This window comes from Aquarana catesbeiana, linkage group LG11 (assembly GCF_042186555.1).
Source record: "Aquarana catesbeiana isolate 2022-GZ linkage group LG11, ASM4218655v1, whole genome shotgun sequence".
NCBI classification, from domain to species: domain Eukaryota; kingdom Metazoa; phylum Chordata; class Amphibia; order Anura; family Ranidae; genus Aquarana; species Aquarana catesbeiana.
In genome coordinates, this window is record NC_133334.1 from 90,505,336 (window position 1) to 90,522,657 (window position 17,322).

The 17,322-nt window shown below is 41.6% G+C and overlaps 1 protein-coding gene across 4 annotated transcripts in view; it reads left to right on the forward strand.

Moving 5' to 3' along the window:
- TOLLIP (toll interacting protein) overlaps window positions 1–17,322 on the forward strand; it is a 149,280-nt gene that overhangs the window by 123,065 nt on the left and 8,893 nt on the right. The gene's annotated exons all lie outside the window — the stretch shown is intronic.

Sequence of the window (17,322 nt, forward strand, 5' to 3'; positions counted from 1 at the left end):
TTTTTCCAAACCCTAAAACTAGGGAGGAAAGGTTACTTCATTTGCTTGATATGGTGAGGATGATCAAAGTTTATTTAAAGATGTCAGCTTCTTTTCGGAAAACTGACTCCCTTTTTGTCCTGCCGGAAGGTCCTAAAAAAGGACAGCCGGCAACAAGTTCAACTATATCCAGGTGGATTCGCCAGACTATTATCCAGGCGTATGGATTAAGGCACAAGGTTCCACCTTGGGATTTAAAAGCACACTCCACTAGAGGGGTTAGTGCATCATGGGCAGTACACCAACAGGTGTCTATGGCTCAGGTTTGCAAAGCGGCCGCTTGGTCTTCAGTTCATACATTCACCAGGTTTTAGCAGGTGGATTTTAGATCTCAAAAGGAGACTGTTTTTGGCCACAGCGTGTTGCAGGCAGCTTTATAGTCTCTGGCCCGTTGGGCTTAGGGATATGGTGTCCCGCCCCCCCCCCCCCCCCCCTCAGGTGCATTGCTTTAGGACATCCCAATTAGTCATTATTATGGTGCTCTGTGTCCCATGATGTACGATGTAGAAAAATTGATTTTTAATACAGCTTACCTGTAAAATCCTTTTCTTGAAGTACATCACGGGACACAGAGGTCCCTCCCCTCTTCTGGGATCGTCATTGCTTGCTACAAAACTGAGGTATTTCCTGTATAGGAGGGGTTATATGGGAGGAACCGTCTTACTATTGGTTGCCAGTGTCCAATCACCTAAAGGTAGTGTATAACCCAATTAGTCATTATTATGGTGCTCTGTGTCCTGTGATGTACTTCAAGAAAAGAATTTTACAGGTAAGCTGTATTAAAAATCTATGTTTTTCATACGATTTTTGGATCCTTAAGACTGCAAATGCAAGAGTGATTTTAACACCCCCCCACCCAACCATATATTAGTGACAGCTGTTGATGCATAAGCTCAAAGTAGATCTTCAGGCTGATAAATACACTACTGAAGTGCATCTTTGTGAAATATTTTTCCTTCCAACAAATTTTATGTTCTTGTTCAGCAAGTTTTGTGATTCACACAGTTTCAGTATATTTCCCAGTCAAGCATATGAAAGCCTTTTACCTGTATCAGCTTTGCATCGGTGTGTGTTTGTTGGACAATAAAACACATTTGCTGATTCATTGTCCAGTGAATCCTCAGGTACACAGGAAGCTGTGAGACTAAATGTGAAGTCCAGACTGGGATAGTGTGGCGAATGTGGCAATTACAAATCTGCCACATCGGAATTTAAAAACAAAAACAAAAAATAAAATGTTTTTTCTTTAAAAATTCCTTTTTGGCAGATGAATTTAAACTGGTGTTATTTGACTCTTAGGGCCCTTTCACACTGGGGCGGGTGTCAGCGGTAAAGCGCCGCTATTGTAAGCGGCGCTTTACCGTCGGTATGCGGCCGCTGGCGGGGCGGTTTTAAAAACCACCGCAAAGCCCCTCTGCAGAGGCGCTTTGCCGGCGGTATAGCCACGCCGTCCCATTGATTTCAATGGGCAGAAGCGGTGAAGGAGCGGTATACACTCCACTCCTTCACCGCTCCGAAGATGCTGCTAGCAGGACTTTTTTTACCGTCCTGCCAGCACATTGCTCCAGTGTAAAAGCCCTCGGGGCTTTCACACTGTAATGAAAGCAGCGGCACTTTCTGGTCGGTTTGCAGGCGCTATTAGCGCAATAGCGCCTGCAAACCGCCCCAGTGTGAAAGGACTCTTACCCTGTAAGGTTGGTATAGCATTAGATTATACATTTCACCTGTCACTGCTGATGTATCTAGTCCAATCTTTCAGCCACAATGAAAATAGCATCTGCCATTCTTTGCTATGGCTGGTTCACAGCTTAGCTGTGTGTGGTGTTTCTGCTATTGCTGTCACAGACATGATTGATTTTTTTTTTTTTTTTTTTTGAGCTGCTTATTATCTACTTTTTGAGATCAGGTAGTAATACAGGTAAGGCATCTTTCTTTGAAAGCCGTACATATACAATTAAAACCACATTTCCTTCGTGGACCACATACGTTTTAGTTCATCATATGGGTGTTTTCTTTATTAGAAACCACTTTTATTAACCAAAGGGCAACATTATTGGTAAAATGCACAACCCTACAACATGTAGGAATTTGCATGTTTCATTTTTATTTACAAAGGAAAAATTTGTCTAATTCAGTATTTATACATACGGTCTCACTTCACTATCTTGAACTTTGTAGTATGTACCTGTGCTGTAAGGTAATATTTGCCACTCACCTACACTACTATATGGGGGAGATTTACCAAAGCAGGTGCACACAGAATCTGGTTCTGCTGTGCATAGTAACCTATCGGCTTCTAGGTTTTAGCCCTCGTTCACATTGACTGCGGCTTTTGAAATTGTGCGACTTCATCTGAAATCGCACGATTTCAAAGCCGCATGTCAGTGCGACTTGAGGTGTGACTTGGAAGATATCTGTGCGGCTTCATGCACATTACACCCAAAATCGCCAAAAGTAGTGCAGGAACTACTTTTTCGAATCGATGTGGCAGTTCCATGTCGACAGTAGGGTGCGACTTGTCTTGCAATTTGACCTGTTAAATTGCATAACAAGTCGCTCCAATGTGAACGAGGGCATATTGTCAAAGCTTAACCACTTGACCTCCGGAAGTATTACCCCCCCCCCTGACCATGCCATTTTTTTCGATACGGCACGGCAATACTTTAACTGACAATTGCGCAGTCGTGCGACGCTGTAAAATGTAGGTCCTTTTTTTTTTCTCCCACAAATAGAGCGTTTTTTATTTTTTACGCTTGAATCACTTCAGCCCTGGAAGGTTTACCCCCCTTCATGACTAGGCCATTTTTTGCAATACGGCACTGCGTTACTTTAACTGACAATTGCACGGTCGTGCGACACTGTACCCAAATAAAAGTGATGTCCTTTTTTTCCCCACAGATAGAACTTTCTTTTGGTGGTATTTGATCACCTCTGTGTTTTGTTTTGTTTTGTTTTGTTTTTTTTTGTTTTGTTTTGTTTTTGTTTTTTGCGCTATAAACAAAGACTGACAATTTTGGAAAAAAAAAAACTATTTTTTAATTTAATGCTATAAAACATACTCATTATAAAAAGTGAAAAATCTAATTTCTTCATCAATTTAGGCCAATATGTATTCTGCAACATATTTTTGGTAAAAAAAAAACATCTCAATAAGTATATATTGATTGGTTTGTGCAAAAGTTATAGCGTCTACAAACTATGGAATAGATTTATGGAATTTTTATTTATTTATAATTTTTTTTTTTTTTTACTAGTAATACCGGCAATCGTTTTTTTTTTTTAGCGGGACTGTGACATTGCGGCGGACAAATCGGACACCTTAATGACACTTTTGGCACTTTTTGGGGACCAGTGACACTAATATAGTGATCAGTGCTAACAAAATGTACTAATGACACTGTCAGGGAAGGGGTTATTATCAGGGGTGATCAATGAGTTACGTGTGCTCCTAAGGAGTGCTTTCTAACTGTGTGGGGGATGCTTTGACTGGAGGAAGACAGAGATCCATTTTCCTGATTAGCAGAAACACAAGATCTCCACCTTCCCCTCTGACAGAACAGCGGTCTGCCTTGTTTACATAGACAGACTGCCATTCTGCCTCTCCTAAGAACGATTGGCGGGTCTTGGCAGACATTGTGTCTGCCGGACGCACTGATTGGCTCCCACTGTGTCCATTCACAGCGGGAGCAGGTCGCTGGAAGCGCGCGCACCAGACCCTGTGCACAAAATCGCGTACAGGTATGTGATTTCTCGCAGGAGGGCAGCCCTGCCGCAGTATATCTGTGTGGGTTGGTCCTTAACAGGTTAAACAAACGACTGTCAATTTTTGAAGAAAACAATATTTTTTACTTTCCGGCTCTAAAACGCATCCAATAAAAAAAAAAAAATCTAATTTCTTCGTTAATGTAGGTCAATATGTATTCTGCTACATAATTTTGGTTAAAAGAAAACACCAATAAGCGTATATCGATTGGTCTGCGCAGGATATATATATATATATATATATATATATATATATATATATATATATATATATATATATATATATATATATATATATATAATATATTTTTTGTTTACTAGTAATGGCAATGATCACTGACTTATAGTGGGACTGTGATATTGCATCAGACACTAAGTGACGCTTTTTTTGGTGACCAGTGACACCAATACAGTGATCAGTGCTAAAAATATGCACTGTCACTGTACTAATGACACTGGCTGGGAAGGGGTTAACTGTGTACCTAGTTATTGTTTCAGTATAGTGGGGGAGGTGCTTTTACTAGTGGAAGGCATGGATCGGTTTTTCTGCTTTACAGAAACAGGATCCATGCCTTCTGTACAGATCAGCAATCTGCCTTGTTTACATTCTGTCAGTGTACCGAACGATCAGTGGGTGCTGGTGGACATCGGGTCTGCGGGACCTGCTGATCAGCTCCCACTGTGAAAAATAACAGTGGGAGTGAGCCACCTGCGGCATGCGCTTGTACCAGATACTCGGAAATGCAGGATCGTGTGTGTGTGTGTGTGTGTGTGTGTGTGTATACACACACACACACTGGGGACGGAAAGTATTCAGACCCCCTTACATTTTTCACTCTGTTATATTGCAGCCATTTGCTAAAATCATTTATGTTCATTTTTTTTCCTCATTAATGTACACACAGCACCCCATATTGACAGAAAAAAGCAGAATTGTTGACATTATGCAGATTTATTAAAAAAGATAAACTGAAATATCACATGGTCCTAAGTATTCAGACCCTTTGCTGTGACACTCATATATTTAACTCAGGTGCTGTCCATTTCTTCTGATCATCCTTGAGATGGTTCTACACTTTCATTTGAGTCCAGTTGTGTTTGGTTATACTGATTGGACTTGATTAGGAAAGCCACACACCTGTCTATATAAGACCTTACAGCTCACAGTGCATGTCAGAGCAAATAAGATTAATGAGTTTCATAGGAACTGCCTGAAGAACTCAGAGACAAAATTGTGGCAAGGCACAGATCTGGCCAAGGTTACAAAAAAATTCCTGCTGCACTTAAGGTTCCTAAGAGCACAGTGGCCTCCATAATCCTTAAATGGAAGACGTTTGGGACGACCAGAACCCTTCCTAGAGCTGGCCGTCCGGCCAAACTGAGCTGTCGGGGGAGAAGAGCCTTGGCGAGAGAGGTAAAGAAGAACCCAACGATCACTGTGGCTGAGCTCCAGAGATGCAGTCGGGAGATGGGAGAAAGTTGTAGAAAGTCAACCATCACTACAGCCCTCTACCAGTCGGGGCTTTATGGCAGAGTGGCCCGACGGAAGCCTCTCCTCAGTGCAAGACACATGAAAGCCCGCATGGAGTTTGCTAAAAAAACACCTGAAGGACTCCAAGATGGTGAGAAATAAGATTCTGTGGTCTGATGAGACCAAGATAGAACTTTTTGGCCTTAATTCTAAGCGGTATGTGTGGAGAAAACCAGGCACTGCTCATCACCTGTCCAATACAGTCCCAACAGTGAAGCATGGTGGTGGCAGCATCATGCTGTGGGGTTGTTTTTCAGCTGCAGGGACAGGACGACTGGTTGCAATCGAGGGAAAGATGAATGCGGCCAAGTACAGGGATATCCTGGACGAAAACCTTCTCCAGAGTGCTCAGGACTTCAGACTGGGCCGAAAAATTACCTTTCAACAAGACAATGACCCTAAGCACACAGCTAAAATAACGAAGGAGTGGCTTCATCACAACTCCGTGACTATTCTTGAATGGCCCAGCCAGAGCCCTGACTTAAACCTAATTGAGCATCTCTGGAGAGACCTAAAAATGGCTGTCCACCAACATTTACCATTCAGTCTGACAGAACTGGAGAGGATCTGCAAGGAGGAATGGCAGAGGATCCCCAAATCCAGGTGTGAAAAACTTGTTGCATCTTTCCCAAAAAGATTCATGGCTGTATTAGATCAAAAGGGTGCTTCTACTAAATACTGAGCAAAGGGTCTGAATACTTAGGACCATGTGATATTTCAGTTTTTCTTTTTTAATAAATCTGCAAAAATGTCAACAATTCTGTGTTTTTCTGTCAATATGGGGTGCTGCGTGTACATTAATGAGGAAAAAAATGGACTTAAATGATTTTAGCAAATGGCTGCAATATAACAGAGTGAAAAATGTAAGGGTGTCTGACCTCTGACTACTTTCCATTTTATATATATATACATATATATATATATATATATATATAGCACGTTTGAGATCTCTCCAGAGTGGCTCAATTTTATATTGAGGTCAGGAGACTGAGATGGCCACTCCAGAACCTTCACTTTATTCTGCTGTAGCCAACGACAGATCGACTTGGCCTTGTGTTTTGGATCGTTGGAATGTCCAAGTACGTCCCATGCTCAGTTTCCTGGCTGATGAATGCAAATGTTTCTCCAGTATTTTTTGATAACACACTGCATTCATCTTGCCATCAATTTTGACCAAATTTCATGTGTCTTTTGTAGCTCACACATCAACAAAACATCAGCGATCCACCTCCGTGTTTCACAGTAGGAATGGGTGTACCTTTCATCTTAGGCCTGGTTGACTCCTCTAAATGTAGTGTTTATGGTTGTGGCCAAAAAGCTCAATTTTGGTCTCATCACTCCAAATGACTTTGTGCCAGAAGGTTTGAGGCTCATCTCTGTGCTGTTTGGCGTAATTGTAAGCGGATACTTTGTGGCATTTGCATAGTAATGGCTTTCTTCTGGCGACTCGACCATGCATCCCATCTTTCTTCAAGTGCCTCCTTATTGTGCATCTTGAAACAGCCACACCACATGTTCAGAGAGTTCTGTATTTCACCTGAAGTTGTGGGTTTTTCTTTGCATCCCAAACAATTTTCCTTGTAATTGTGGCTGAAATTTTAGTTGATCTACCTGACCATGGTTTGGTTTAAACAGAATCCCTCATTTTCCACTTCTTGATTAGAGTTTGAACACTGCTGATTGGCATTCTCAATTCCTTGGATATCTTTTTATATCCCTTTCCTGTTTTATACAATTAAACTACCTTTTCCCACGGATCCTTTGACATTTATTTTGCTTTCCCCATGACTCAAACGTCAGTGCAGCACTGGATGAAAGATGCAAGGGTCTGTCAGGAGTCCAGAAACGCATTGACCTTTATATATATAGCTTTCTCTGCTCACAAATCTTCTGCTGGAACTTGTCAAACTGCCTCTTTGAGAGCCCTGTGTCCATTTTACTGAGACAGGGGTTCACACTCTCACAATACACACACACGCATATACACAGTTGTGCTCATAAGTTTACATACCCTGGCAGAATTTATGATTTCTTGCCCATTATATATATATACAGGCCATTTCCCTGGATATATAACCACCTATATGGAGAAGATCCTCCTGTGAAGGCTCTCAGGATCCCTATTACTGTCGGCTCCCAAGGCTCTTCCTCCTTTGCCGGTGGGCAATATAAGCTGGTTTGACCCATAGAGCATATGCTCTCTTGGGTTCAGACTTTCTGGTAAGCCTCCATTTCACTTCGATTTTTTCACTTATCATCTACTATATTGACTACTCACATGGTGATCAGAACTGCTTCACTTCAAAATGGACTGTGATTGACCTGTATACATGATTGATATTCAGAGAATACTATAGACTTTATTTTTTCAGATTTTTTTCACTATAATTTCATCATATCTCACTTCTCATTATGGTTATCTAATTTAGTACTACAGCGCTACACTTTGTTACACCTGTTATTGAGCAAAAATTCTATTTGTTGTGTTAGCTGCTAAATCATTGAGCAAGCGCAGGGTTTTTGGTTTTATAGAATGTACAGTATGGCATCATTTAGATGGACCTCTGTTTTTCACATGTGGAATGCCAAAAGCTGGGAAAAAGGAGAATTAAGAATATAAGGAAAAAGCAGAGGGAAGTCGAAAAAAGAAAAGTAAGAGAAACAGCAGCATAGAGTAAGAGAATAGGAAAGAAGAATGCGGACTGCCCTCCCTCGGTCCGAGTCCTGTCCATTTCACTCTCCAAGTCTACTAGGTCGATTGTAAATAATGCAGCCATGGGTTTAAAATCATTTCTAACCTGGCTGTTTTGTCCTTAACCACTTCCGGACCGCCCATTGTCGTTATACGTCAGTACTTTGAAGAGGAATATCATTGTTATGGCAGCAGCTAGCTGCCATAACCCTGGTATCCTTTTCTTCAGCGGGCGGTCCGCTTCAAGATAAAAGTGGTCTCTGCGGCGGATTCACCGTAAGATCACTTTTATCGGCAGCGGGAGAGGGGCCCCCCTCCTGCCGCGCTCTGGTGCCCTCCAACGCTTACCAGAGCCGTCGGCAATGGCCCTTTGTGTGACATGGAGACGAGGGGAAGGTGGCCCCCACCCGTCTCCATGTCATTGCAGGGCGGAAGCGATGTCAAAACGTCAAACGAGCTTGCGCGCAGAAGCGAAAGCATATGTGAGTAGCGCCCGCATATGAAAACTCTGCTCAAACCACACATATGAGGTATCGCCGTGATTGGTAGAGCGTGAGCAATAATTCTAGCCCTAGACCTCCTCTGTAACTCAAAACATGCAACCTGTAGAATTTTTTAGACGTCGCCTATGGAGATTTTTAAGGGTAAAAGTTTGCCATTCCACGAGCAGGTGCATTTTTGAAGCGTGACATGTTGGGCATCAATTCACGCGGTGTAACATTATCTTTCACAATATAAAAAAAAATGGGCTAACTTTACTGTTCTCTTATTATTTTTTTTTTTTTTTTTTTATTTCAAAAAAGTGTATTTTTTCAAAATTAAAGTGCGCTTGTAAGACCGCTGCGCAAATATGGTGTGACAAAGTATTGCAACGACTGCCATTTTATTCTCCAGGGTGTGAAAAAAAAAATGTATAATGTTTGGGGGGTCTAAGTAATTTTCTAGCAAAAAAAAAACAGTTTTTAACTTGTAAACAACAAATCTCAGAGGCTCGGACCTTAACTCCTTGCTGCCCACCTGCCGTCATATGACGGGCAGGCGGCGCGGCTCTTGTTCTGGGCGGGCGTTAAACAGGGCATGCGCGCGATCGTGTGCACGCAGCCCTGTACCTTTGGTGGCGGCCTGTCATGGAGACACCGCTTGCCACTGAGGGGGGTGAACAGCCATTGGGCATGGCTGTTTACCACGTGATCAGCCGTGATGAAATCATGGCCCATCACAGATGGTACCACCCCACTTTGCACGGCGCAAAGGCACGCGAGCACGTCGGTGACGGTGTGTTCCCGGGAAAACTGCTCGTCACCGCCGCTGGTAAACAGCCATTGGCCAGCGGCTGTTTTACCACGTAATCGGCTGTGATCCTTTCACAGCCAATCACTAAATGTAAACATAGAGCAGTAACGAGATGTTTCCGGGTTGTCCTCCTCACACACCGATTGTGTGTGAGAAGGAGATTGCGGTAACATCTCGTTACCGCTTACAGTGTACACCAACACACACTGATCCCCCCCCCAATAAAGAGGACCTGTCACCCAGAGGTGGGGGACTCGAGTCACATGACTTGACTCGAGACAGACTCGAGTCACCTGTTTGAGGACTTGCGACTGGCTTGACAAAATTAAATAAATGACTCGACTTGACTTTGACTTGTCACTAATGACTTGCGACTTGAATTTGACTTGGGCTATTTGACTTGCAATGACTTGGCACCACCAGTGCTGTGTCTTGGCCTAGGCAAAAGCCGCCCCCCTCCCACAAAAGAAATCTCACCCCGAGTACCGGCTTCGGGGTAGATCAGTATTTTGACTTAATTTGTGACTTGACCAAAATAAATGACTTGACTTGACTTGCTTGGCTTCTAGCAGGGACTCGACTTGACTTGCTTGCTTTTCGCCACAGTAACTTGGGACTTGCTTGTGACTTGAAGGTTAAAACTTGAGACTTGCTTGTGACTTGCACATGTGTGACTTACTCCCATCACTGCTGTCACCACCCATCAAAGTACCTGTTGGACACAGTCCATCTGAATACCTGTCACAGTCCATCTGAGTACCCGAGTACCTGTCACAGTTCATATGAGTACCGAGTACCCGAGTACCTGTCACCAGGCCATCAGAGTACCCGAGTACCTGTCACCAGGCCATCAGAGTCCCAGAGTACCTATCTGCATCCCATGCCTCATAGAATATACGTTGGGGTGTTTGCTTTCCAAAATGGGGTCATTTTGTGGGTAGTTCCACTGCCCTGGTGCTCAAGGACCTTCAAAAGGTGTGATAGGTAGGAATGAAATGAGATGTGTAATTTTATGCTCCTAGAACGCCTGAAGGTACTACTTCAATGTTGGGCCTCTGTATGTGGCCAGGCTGTGTAAAAGTCTCACATATGTGGTATCGCCATACTCGGGAAGAGTAGCAGAATGTATTTTGGGGTGTAAATTTTGCTATATACATGATATGTGTTAGAAATATCTTATAAATTGACAACTTTGTGTAAAAAAAAAAAAAAAGGTCATTTTTTTTTACAAAAACTTCTGGAAAAAAATGAACGGTTCAAAGGACTCAATATGCCTCATAGATTATACGTTGAATAAGAAAATAAAAAGGGTCTGCCCCGAGGAGATTGTATGGGTGAGAGGTATTAACTTAACTTCTTTTTCTGTATTTTTGGGATGAGGTGTGGGGTCAAACTATTTAAGTCTAGTATAGATTTGGTAGAGTTACAATTCCCATAGATTATACGTTGGGGTGTTTGCTTTCCAAAATGGGGTCGTTTTGTGGGCAATTCCATTGTCCTGGTTCTCCAGGGCCTTTAACCCTTTCATGACTAAGCCTATTTTTGAAATTTGGTGTTTACAAGTTAAAATCCGCATTTTTTGCTAGAAAATTACTTAGAACCCCCAAACAATATATATATATTAGCAGAGAATCTAGAGAATAAAATGGAGATTGTTGCAATATTTTATATCACACGTTATTTGTGCAGCGGTTTTTTAAACGCAAATTTTTGGGAAAAGGGACACTTTCATGAATTTTAAAAAATCCAAACAGTAAAGTTACCCCAATTTTTTTTGTAGAATGTGAAAGATGATGTTACGCCGAGTAAATAGATACCAAACATGTCATGCTTTATAATCGCACGCACTTGTGGAATGGCGACAAACTACGGTACCTAAAAATTTCCATAGGCGAAGCTTTAAAAATTTTTTTTATGGTTACCAGGTTAGTTACAGAGGAGGTCTAGTGCTAGAATTATTGCTCTCACTCTGACGATCGCGGTGATACCTCACATGTGTGATTTGAACACCGTTTACATATGCAGGTGCGACTTCCGTATGCGTTTTCTTTGGTGCGCGAGCTTGTGGGGACGGGGGCGCTTTTAAAACTTTTTTTTTTCTTATTTATTTTTATAAATTGTGTTTAAAAAAAAAAAAAAATTTTGATGACTTTTATTGCTGTCACAAGGAATGTAAACATCCCTTGTGACAGTAATAGGTGGTGACAGGTACTCTTTATAGAGAGATTGGGGGTCTAAAAGATCCCCGATCCCTCCTTTGCACTTCAAAGTATTCAGATCGCCGAAAACGGCGATTCTGAATACTGTCTATTTTTTTAAAGCCGGCGCCATTGGCAGCCGAGTAAATAGGAAGTTTACTCGGCTTTACTCATGATGTCGCTTCTGCAATTACAATTAGAAGGCTGGAATGAAGCCGCCCACGCCTTCGTTCCAGTCTTCCCCCAGCCACCGGAGGCATCCGATTGGTCACCGTGCCTCCCGATGGCACGGGAGGCCGGTAAGAGCGGCGGGAGGTTAAAAGTGGTGGTTGAGAAATGAGATGTGTCATTTATGCTCGTAGAACGCCTGAAGTTGCTACTTCAATGTTGGGCCTCTGTATGTAGCCACACAAATGTGGTATCGCCATACTCTGGAAGAGTAGCAGAATGTATTTTGGGGTGTAATTTGTGGTATGCATATGCTGTGTGTGAGAAATAACCTGATAATATGACAATTATCGTCTGCTCTCTGCTGACGTCACAGAAATCAGTCCAAGCACCGTGTCATCACGACAATGGGAGTCTGGATCCGCCAGGTGGCTGGACTGACACCCATCTCGGCGAGCTGCTGAGAGCCTGAGACAGCTGCTCCCCACCCCTCCACAGCTCAGCGCTCCAGTGAGGGAGAAGGGCGAAGAGCAGAGAGCTGTGACTGACTGTCTACAGCTCTCTGCTCATGGAGCTCTGAAAAACACGTGATCGGCAATGTACGATTGCTCGGTTCTCAGTGTAGAGGCATCGGGGGACAGATGCTGCATCAAACCGATGCTGCATCCACCTAGGTGAATATGACTGAGGGGGGGGGGGGGGGGGGGGGGGGGGCTTTACTTCTCTTTTAAGAAGGCTAACAATCTTTTCATGTAGCATAGTTTATTTTTCATCATGGTGAATTTGACAGCTGGTGACTTCCATGCCTTCACGATGGTGATTTTAGCACTAGAAGTTCCTCTTAATCAGCATTCACTTTTTACCATTTGTTGCTGGGTACAAACTTCAAACTAATCCCTTTTTAATACCAGGCTGTTCTGAACACAATTACTGTCCTTTACCACCTACAGTTTATGATGAGTGATACAAGTGGTACATATCCAGCACAGGAAACACTGGCCTAATGAGCTGACTTCTATGTTGCAATGCTGGGTAAACACTTATTACATTTTTTGATAGATCAGACACAAATAAAAACTTTGTTCTGCATAGCACCCTTTATACCAGAAATGCGCACCTTTGTACAAGTGTAGGTGTCTGAAAGGTCTTGGCATTAGAAACAATTTTGGTAAATGCAAATTGTCTATTCTGGAGCCTACTTCTAGCCCTGTAAGCTGCATCTGCTGAAGCATCTTTATGAAATATTTAAGAAAATTACACCCCAAAACATCACTGTGACTGCAGGGAAAGCGGTGAAAGTGCAGATGTGGACAAGGTCACTTGCTGAGAATCGCCACAACTCGGGATTCATTTCCTGGAATTTTATAAAGACTGGTGCAGAGATTTTGTGAACATGTCTCTCATGCTTTCAAAAACAAATACAGAATGTGCCAAATTCATGTAGTAGAAAAGAATCTGGTCGGCCACACATCCAATAAAATCACCTTTATTTAGACATATTCAAGAAAGACTCTCCACACTACATTCAAGGGAACATGGCACTCCATCTAACGCGTTTCACACCAACATCAGCGCTTAGCCATAGGCAGCACCTACTAGCGCTGTGATTATCTTCTATTTAGCCAAATTCATGTACCTGTTCAGAACTTGTACTTGAATTTAGGGCTGCAACTAACGATTATTTTCATAATCGATTAGTTGGCCGATTATTGTTTCGATTAATCGATTAATCGGTTGATAAGCTTAAAAAAAAAGTGTTGTGCATAATTTAGTTAATTTGTAAAGTTTTAAAAAAAAAGGCAATGTATTCTTAAATATCTCTTTGCAGTGGTAAATATAAATAACTATATGGTTAGGGAGCAACATATCTAATCCACTCTGAGAATAACAGACAGAAGAGATATACTGTATATACTATTAGAGGAGAGATATACTGTATATGCTATTAGAGGATATATACTATTAAAAAAGGGGTGAATCTGGTAAATATCAGACTCAGAGATCAATTTTTTTTTTTTATTTTTTTTTTTTTAAACAATGTCTTCCTTCAAAAAAAAAATGGCATTTTAAGAACGTTTGTTCGATTTTCTAATCGTTAGTGGGGTCAAATTGACGTTCATTTTCAACCACAGTGACAATTTGGAAATGTTAGAAAACTTCTTGGTCAAAGGAATTTTCAGACGGTGTATGTGGTTTTCGTTCATTTTAAAAACAATGTTAAAAACAAGTAAAAATTTCAAACATTCTTTCATTCAGCGAATGTACAAAGATTTTTCGTCTGAATATTCTTGTCTGAAAATTGATCCCTGTGGCCAGCATAAGGCTCGCTACACACCTATGCAGTTTGCTTTTGATATGTTTCTGTAGTGCTTTTTGCTGTGCATTTTGATTTTTGCTCACGTGATTTTGCTGCAATTTGCAATTTTTTTTGCATTTTATGGCCAATTTGTTGTTGGGCAGATTAAAAAACACAAATTGCTACAAAAACGCATTACATGCTTTTCTGCAGCTTTTCCATTGAAGTGTATTGAACCAAAAAAAGCACAGTTTTGCATAAAAAAAAAGTCCCTGACCCTTTCCAAATACGCAGCGGCTGAAAAAAAGCATAGATGTGAATGTGCCCCATAGGAAAGCATGTAAATGAACTGCAGTCCGTTTCTGCAATAAGCACCAAAAAACACATAGATGTGAACCAGGTCTAAGACGTTTAGTAACATAATGGGGTTAAAAAAACCCCTAAAATTAGCCCTTTATAGTACAAAAAAAGCAAATAATCTCTATTGTAAGGGGTTCATTTTTTTTACTGTAGAACGGTGATAGTAACATTTACAGTAGCGATTTGCTCTTTTTTGTACTATAAAAGGCTCAATTTAATTTTTTTAACCCCATTATGTTACTGGCCGATTAATCGATTATGAAAATAGTAATCGATTATTTTCATAATCGATTAGTTGTCGATTAATCGATTAGTTGTTTCAGCCCTACTTGAATTTGGTGCATGCTGCGCCACTTTTTAGCATACACACGAGACACTTTCGCAAAATCTGTCTGAGACCGTTTTTCTCTGTATGCCAAAAGAGTTGGTCTTAATTAGCTCCACTTTTGTAAAGCTGGCTGCATATTATACAACCTTTTTTGTTTAACTTCGGATTTACCTAAATATGTAGTGCGAGGGCCTGCTTGAGTGCGTACGATTTGAAAGTGTTAAGTTTTGACCTCATAATATATGGTTTTGGTAAATCTAAGAAAAATTGCACAAGAAAATTATTATAATAGTATTTTTCATTTTGAATTTCCCACATTCATTGCACCACAAAGTAAAAGTGGTGCATTTTAAAACTACCTGAATTTGGTTCACGAGTTGCTGTCAGAATGAAAAGTGTTGCATATGCTTCGTGAACTTGGCACTATACACTACCAAGAGAGATTAATGCCAGAAAAGTGGCCTAGCATATTTATCCCATTGTGATATCGAATGTCTCTCCGCTTCCTCTTCATAATCTTATTCTTTGCAAGAAAACACTGTAAGGCCTCTTTCATACAGGCGTTCTGATCAGGTATGCCTATTTTTAAAGTGGATCTGAATGGAATGTTTATTCTCCTATGGGCAGGCTGGTACAGGATTGTTTGTTTTTTTTTTTTGTTGTTTTTTTTTTTATATAACCGGCTGCATCATTATGACCTTGAATGAAACAGATTCAAAATCCAAATTTTTTACAAATAAATAACTGCAAAGTGTGACATGCATTTGTATACAGCTCCCCTGAGTCAATACTTTGTAGAACCACCTTTCACTGCGATTACAGCTGCAAGTTTTTTGGGTATGTCTCTACCAGCTCTAGAATTAAATTTTTACCCATTCTTCTTTGCAAAATAGCTCAAGCTCTGTCAGACTGAAAGGAGAGCATCTGCGATCAGCAATTTTCAAGTCTTGCCACAGATTCTCAGTTGGATTTAGGTCTGGAATTTGACTGGACCATTCTAACACATGAATTTGCTTTGATCTAAACCATTCCATTGGGTGTTATTTACAAAAGGCAAGCAATTTGTAGTTTGCACTACAAATGCAAACTACAAGTGCAAAGTGCACTTGAAATTGCACTGAAAGTGTACTTGCAAGTGCAGTCACTGTAGATCCGAGGGGGACATGCAAGAAAAATAAAAAAAAACGCATTTTAGCTTGCACGTGATTGGATGATAAAATCAGCAGAGCAGCAGATTTACAGCGACTGCACTTCCAAGTGCACTTTCAGTGCAATTTCAAATGCACTTTGCACTACAATTTTCCTTTCGTAAATAACCCCCATTGTAGCTCTGGCTGTATGTTTAGGGTCGTTGTCCTGCTGGAAGGTGAACCTTCGCCCTAGTCAAGTCTTTTGCAGGATCTAACAGGTTTTCTTCTAAGATTGCCCTGTATTTGGCTCCATCCATCTTCCCATCAACCCTGACCAGTGTCCCTGTCCCTGCTGAAGAAAAACATCCCCACCACATGATGCTGCCACCTCCATGTTTCACGGTAGGGATGGTGTGTTCAGGTTGATGTGCAGTGTTAGTTTTCTGCCACACATAGCATATTGCTTATAAGGCCAAAAAGTTCAATTTTGGTCTCATCTGACTAGAGCACCTTCTTCCACATGTTTGCTGTGTCCCCCTCATGGCTTCTTGCAAACTGCAAACAGGACTTCTAATGGCTTTCTTCTTGCCACTCTTCCATAAAGGTCAGATTTGTGGAGTGCATGACTAATAGTTGTCTTGTGGACAGATTCTACCACCTGAGCTGTGGATCTCTGCAGCTCTTCCAGAGTTACCATGGTGTCAGGAAGCATGGATCAGACTAAGACAGAAGTGCAGTAAGAATCGCACTATTTATTAAAATGGTATAAACAGAGCACACGTAGTCAAAACATAGCCAGAGATCGATAACCAGGACGAGTAGTCAGAACAAGCCAGAGAAACAGGGGTCCAGAGATCAGCATAGTCGGGTGCAGCAAACAGGATCAGGAACCAGAAGGGAGGTCAGTCAATCAAAAGTCTTATCTCAGGAGAGATAGAGAGCAGCAGAGAGCGTCTGGATATGTTGACCAAGGCAAAGGCACAGCCAATCTGATCCAGAGGGGGTTTATATAACCAGCAGCTCCAGTTGACGAGCAGGAAATGAAGCAGGAAATTAAATGAATTAGGTGAGTCACTGTGGAATGAAGAGTCTTTGGCAATTAACCGACAGCTGAACACAGAGCTCTGAGAAGGAAGGGCTGAGCCCAGGCCTGACACATGGGCCTCTTGGCTGCTTCTCTGATTAATACTCTCCTTGCCCAGCTTGTCAGTTTAGGTGGACGGCCATATCTTGGTTTGCAGCTGTGCCATACTCTTTCCATTTTCAGATGATGGATTGAACAGTGCTCCGTGAGATGTTCAAAGCTTGGGATTTTTTTTTTATAACCTAACCCTGCTTTAAATTTCTCCACAACTTTATCCCTGACCTGTCTAGTGTGCTCTTTGGCCATCTTGATGCTGTTTGTTCACTTAGGTTCTCTAACAAACCTATGAGGGCTTCACAGAACAGCTGTATTTATACTGAGATTAAATTACACACAGGTGGACTCTATTTACTAACTAGGTGACTTCAGAAGGCAAGTGGT